Here is a 5,830-nt window from a genome sequence, read left to right on the forward strand (position 1 = left end):
CGCGGAAAACACCGCTTTGAGCATATAAGAGAGCAAGGTTCGGCACTTGTTACTAAGCAAGACACGTGGCGATCGATGGCGGAGGAATAAATTCTGTAAAAAGCAATTGGCGACTTCGGTTGCGTTACCAGAGGTGTTCTACACGTTCCTCATCAAGAGGAACAAAAGCTCGTTGCTCGCAGACTTGTACACGTTACTAAAAATAGCAAGGAATTCCATTTACAATTACTCAAGGCTAAATTGTAATTAATTACAATACAATTTCTCTCCTGTAAAAGTAAGTTACCGTTACCGCATAAAGTAATCTGTTACTTTCGTGGCGTTACTTCCAACATTATTGTCCTCTAGTAAGACACAAACGCAAGAGGGTTATTCAATTTCTTATTTTGGCGACCTCTTTCATTTATTGACCTTGAGTATTTTGTACAACAGCTGGCTCTCGAAAGTCTCGTCAGACATGTTGCGTCATTTCTTTCTGAAGATGTCGACTGCTACGGTGAACACCCTTTGAACTGAGGCAGTGGATGGGAGTGCCATATTGTGCTTCACGATTGTTTGATGCTCAGCATTGAGCTTCTTCAGCGAAGCATTGGAAGTAGTATTTACACCAAAGGTAGAGCAAAGCTTCGTCATTGCAGCCGCTGCCTGATATTTGGTAGTCTTACTAGATCGTTCCGATACCCCCGATAACGATACCCGATAACGATAAAATGAATGGACAAAGGCGGCGGCGAAGTATCGAGTATCGTTACCCGAGTCATTGGAACAATCTGCTAAAGTTCTCTATTGTCGAAATCGCGAAGCTGCAGAAGTCGTGACACAACTAGCCAAATCTGGAATAAGAATTGATTTATTTACATCTGACTATACCGGCATATATTGCCAGACAATAGCAATACATAGTTGACAACAGTAAAGTAATATTTAAATAATAAATATGGTTTGAATCAATATTCTTCTTCATTTGGTTGTGAACAGGCCGAGCCACGGATAAGACGTTGGTGAATAAAACACGTTTTGAATATGCAAATATAAGTAACAAGAAAAAAAAACGGATACTCAAAACAACAATTAATTAAAACGTCGGTTAAAACAAGAAAACGTAAACGCACGTTTGCTGTGTGTACCTTTCTTGATGATTCCATTCGCTCCTATTTTCTCTGGTTACTGCTACTACGTTGCCAATCGCCAGTGAGTATTTGTTTTTCTCTGACTTCATGATAAGCTGCTCTTGCTGGTTTGCAAGGGTCTGGCTGGCCCTTTGCCCGGCACTCCAGCCGGCAAGGCATGGAAATGTCAACTTCCTTCGTTGCCGCCATGGCGGAACCGCTCCCGCCCGACGACGAACTCGGCAGCATGTCGGGCTCGACGACGACAACCAAGGTGCGTTTCAAGATGTCGTCCGCGGAAGAAAGAGACACTGCCCAAGTCAAGGCTTTGGTTCTAGAGAGAAGGCTATCATCACCCAAACAGAGACCAGTCGGTCTCGTAGTTCTTTTCACTCCTGTGGATGCAAACGTAAGAATCGACTCTCAATTCGGTTCGCCTTACGTCCATTCAGGAGACTCTCGTGCCTTCGTGTGTTATTGAGGTGCGCTGTAACAGGCGGAAGAACCTCCTAGCGATTGACACGCTGAATGGACAGACGACACGGACTCTCCTTGGCTCGACTACGCTTTGTGGCATGGAAGTGCGTGCTTTTGAGCCTCGTGGAAAGGACTCCAGCGCTGGAACAGTCCGCGCCATTGACAGCACCCTTTCTTACTCCGCAATACTTGGAGTTCTGCGCTCAACAGCAGGCACCCGTAACGTTCGTCGCATCCTCAAGTCTACTACTATTCGTGTTAAGTTTGCTTCTCCTACACTTCTTGAGCACGTCTACGTCGGCCTGGTTCGACATGGCGTCGACTTGTATGTCAACGATCTTATCCAATGCAACTGATGCGGTTTGTTTGGCCAAGTTACGGCTGTTTGTAAGCGGTCGGTAACTTGCCTCCGATGCGCACAGCCTTACGCAAGTATTGAATGCAAAGGCTCGAACACTCTTTGCGTCAACTGCAAGAAACCATATAAAACAACATCACAACAGTGCCCATTCTGGAAAGCTGAGCGCTCCGTGTGTTGCTATCGCTACAAGAACAATGTGCCCTTCGCAGAAGCACGAGCCAAATTGACAAAAGTACAGCCGAACAAGCGGCTCCACGAGCCGAAGCTGCAACAGAGATGGTTGTTCTAACTGAAGAACCCCAACGGAGACGACGTCATCATCGACGACGCCAGGCTGAACAACCTATTGCAGACAAGACAAACCGGACCCGTCATCATTGCTTCTCGCCGACGCCCCGAAGCCAATGGACAGAGAGCCTCCGTCTAAGGAAGCACCTGTCCTTGTCTCCTCCGGTGAGAACAACGGGCGACAAAACTACAAAACAGCGCTCCAAAATAAGCCCCTATCATCGTCATCACCAGTTCAGGCCGGACCCGTACTCCCGGCCACTCAAGCTCCTCTTAGTGTTGGACAGGAGACAACGTCGTCACACCAAAATCCAAGCACACTAACTTCCTTGTTAGGTAGCTTCGTACGCCAAATACTCGTCAGAGCACGAAAACATCTCTCGCTTTTACAGTATCCATGGGCAAACCAGCTGCTGAATTTGATCATACTCATAGAACCTATAGTTGAAAGTTTTTTGCAATGAAAGTTTTTACTCTGCTCAGTTTTATTTTTATGGCTTCCTGTCCATCTATTTTACAATGAAACGCCCACAGCATTACTTCTAAATTAGCAAAGCCGTCAGAGGATATACTAAAAGATATTCCTGCATGTCTCTTTTAATCGACATATATAATATCTGTAAGGATATCTCAGCCGTCCCGGATTTGAAGTTTGTACGCTTACATGCTCTTCGCCGCCTCACTCAGCGCCGTGCGCGCTGATCTTGTAAGGTATCCGATGACTCCAGTCGTGTTACGTCAGCTTTACTCCATCAATATACTCACGCACTTCGTTGTCGAGAATTTCGTCAATTTGCCTCGTCACCAACTTCATGTAGAGCTAAGCCAAAGGTCTACAAAGTACTGAGCGGTATGGGCTGCTCTCCAACACCTCGAGATGTGTTCATCGTCCTCAGTTTTAAAACTGGCCTTGAAGTATTACGACTTACTGATGATTTTGCCGTGCGCTTCATTCTTTCACTTTAACTATGTCGAAACTGGATGCGGCTCTTAGGAGAGGCAAACACCACAGTGCTCCTGGGTCTAATGCATTACTTACCAAGCAATGCTTAACCTGAGTGATAAGTCACGCGTCATCTTGCTCGAACGCTTAAATTTGGTGTGGACTACTGGTATCATTCCACAAAAGTGAAAGCATTCTGTAATAACCCCCATTTTGAAACGAGGCAAACCTTCGTCAGAGCTGTTATCATACAGCCGAATATCTTTGACCTTGTGTGCTGGAAAACTCCTAGAACTCTTGGTGCCTACGCATCTCCAGTCGTACCTTGACGACATTGGAGCACTGCCACCTGAATTAGCGGGATTCAGAAGTGGACACTGCACTGTTGACTGTTGCCTTACATCAGCGTTGAAAGACTCTCGTTCACGAGGAGACACTGCTTTGGTAGTGTTTCTTGATGTTGAACGAGCCTTTGAATCGGTTCCACATGATGTAGTTCTTGCCCTCTCGGATCAACTTGGCATAACAGGAGGAATGCTAAAATATTTCCAAGAATTTTTGAGCAGCAGGTCAATTAGTGTTTGCTTGGGCAAGATTATGGGAGCCGTGCATCCATTGTTGCGTGGGTTACTTCAATGTAGTTGCTTTAGTCCAGTGCTATTGGATATCGTAATGACGACATTACCCTTATGCATGCACAGATCACCACACCCTAGTGGTAGTATCATCTATGCAAATGATATTTGTTTGTGGACTTCCCATTCGGATTTTTGCATTCCACGTCCCTTTATTCAGAAATGGTTGCAAACATGCTAGAAGACGTCGGACTTGCCATCTCAGCGCAAAAAGCAGCGGTACTCGCTCGTTTCCGCCGCCCCCTCCGTCATGGATTTCAGTGGCTTACTTTGTATGGGACACGAGTGCCGCGTGTGCGTAACTATCGATACTTGGGGGTCGATCTTGATCCCCGACTACGTCGGTGCCGGCAGGTTACGAATATTGTACGTCAAAAGGCGATGACGACATCTCTTATTCGCCGACATCGTGGATTTGAGTGGGGATAAGCCTCTAAAGCCCTACTATGTGTGCACCGGGTGCTTAACCTTTCCCGCGTTCTTTATGCCGTGTCATATTCGCCGCCTACGCGATCTCTATGGGATCAGCTGGAACGATGCCACCGAGCCGGAATAAGAATGGCTCTCGGCTTTCCCTTGTATTCTCGAATCGATGCAACGTGGATTGAGGGCCGAGAGATGCCGGTAGCATTACACGCCGTGAACCGTGCTCTTCAACATCTGGTTCGACTAGATGAATCGACCAGTGCTGTTCACTGACACGCAACAGCGTAATTTTTTACGATATGGCGGTCACTGCACCTCTTTAGTTCAGGCTCTCGGCCTCATACCCTCCGTCAATTCTCCTCCTGTTGACTCCCAGTGGAGCAAGCACCCATTTAACATCTACGAAGACATCACGGGTTTCCACGAAAAATCAAGACACCCCTGAATAGCGGCTACAACGAAGCGATCACGATTTCCATTCCCTTTTGCACTTGGTTATAACTGAAGTCGGTTATAACCAAATAGCTTATATAGCGAAGCGATCACGATTTCCCAATTTCTTTTGCACTTCGTTATAACCAAAGTCGGTTTTAACGAAATAGCGCGGCTACAGCGAAGCGATCACGATTTCCCATTCCCTTTTTCACTTCGTTATAACCGAAGTCGGTTATAACGAAATAACGGCTACAGCCAAGTGATTTACGATTTTTGTTGACTTCGTTATAACCGGTCTCGAGAGTATTTCGTTACTAAATTAAGGATAAATGTAAAGGATTACAAGTAATTTTGTCACTTGTAACCGATTACGTACAAGTCTGACCTAAGGCTATTTAAGGGCTAGCGTTCGAAGCGGATGCCAAATTCGCCCGTCGCAAGATTTCGTAACCAATAAATATCAATCAATTGAATAATTTAACAACCAGCGTCTGCTACTGGGAACTCGCCTCAATTATCGTAATTGAAAATACCACCGTAAAAATATTGAAAATACTTTTACGGTGAAGCCTTAAACACTATTCTCTTTGCATCCTGGTTGGCTTCATACATGCGCCTGTTTTTCGTTGAGTTCGCCATGAAACCGGAGAACGCTGCAAATGTTGCGTTTAGCGTACAACTCAACAGTTGGCGGTCATGCTGTACAGCTGTTAACATATCCCCCCCCTCACCCTTACCAACGCACACATGTCCAGTTCATCAGCTGAGTTCATTAAGCTGAGTACACCAGACCTTTTTAGGACACATCAGACCCATAAATTTTGAAGTAATTTACATTTTTCTTTAAAAATTACTCGTTTGAGGTGATTGGGCAGAGAACGCGCGTGCACTACGAAAGCTGGGTGACATGGGCCTCTCGCTTGAAAGTGTGTTATGATTTTTCATCAGTTCATGAAAGACGTACATTTGTTTTAATTGCAGAATCTTTAAAACTTTAATATCCTACAATTTGAAATCAACGCTACCCTAGAGACGTGTATGTTTTGTTTTGTTTTTTCTTTCACCTCTCATCTACAGGCTGTTCTCGAAATGATTGGGCGTAAAAAAATCGTATGAATGAGTGAACAGAGTGCCACGAAACCTTATCAAAGGTCTC

The sequence above is a fragment of the Ixodes scapularis genome, unplaced genomic scaffold (assembly GCF_016920785.2).
Source record: "Ixodes scapularis isolate PalLabHiFi unplaced genomic scaffold, ASM1692078v2 PGA_scaffold3__209_contigs__length_174095766, whole genome shotgun sequence".
Taxonomy (NCBI): Eukaryota; Metazoa; Arthropoda; class Arachnida; order Ixodida; family Ixodidae; genus Ixodes; species Ixodes scapularis.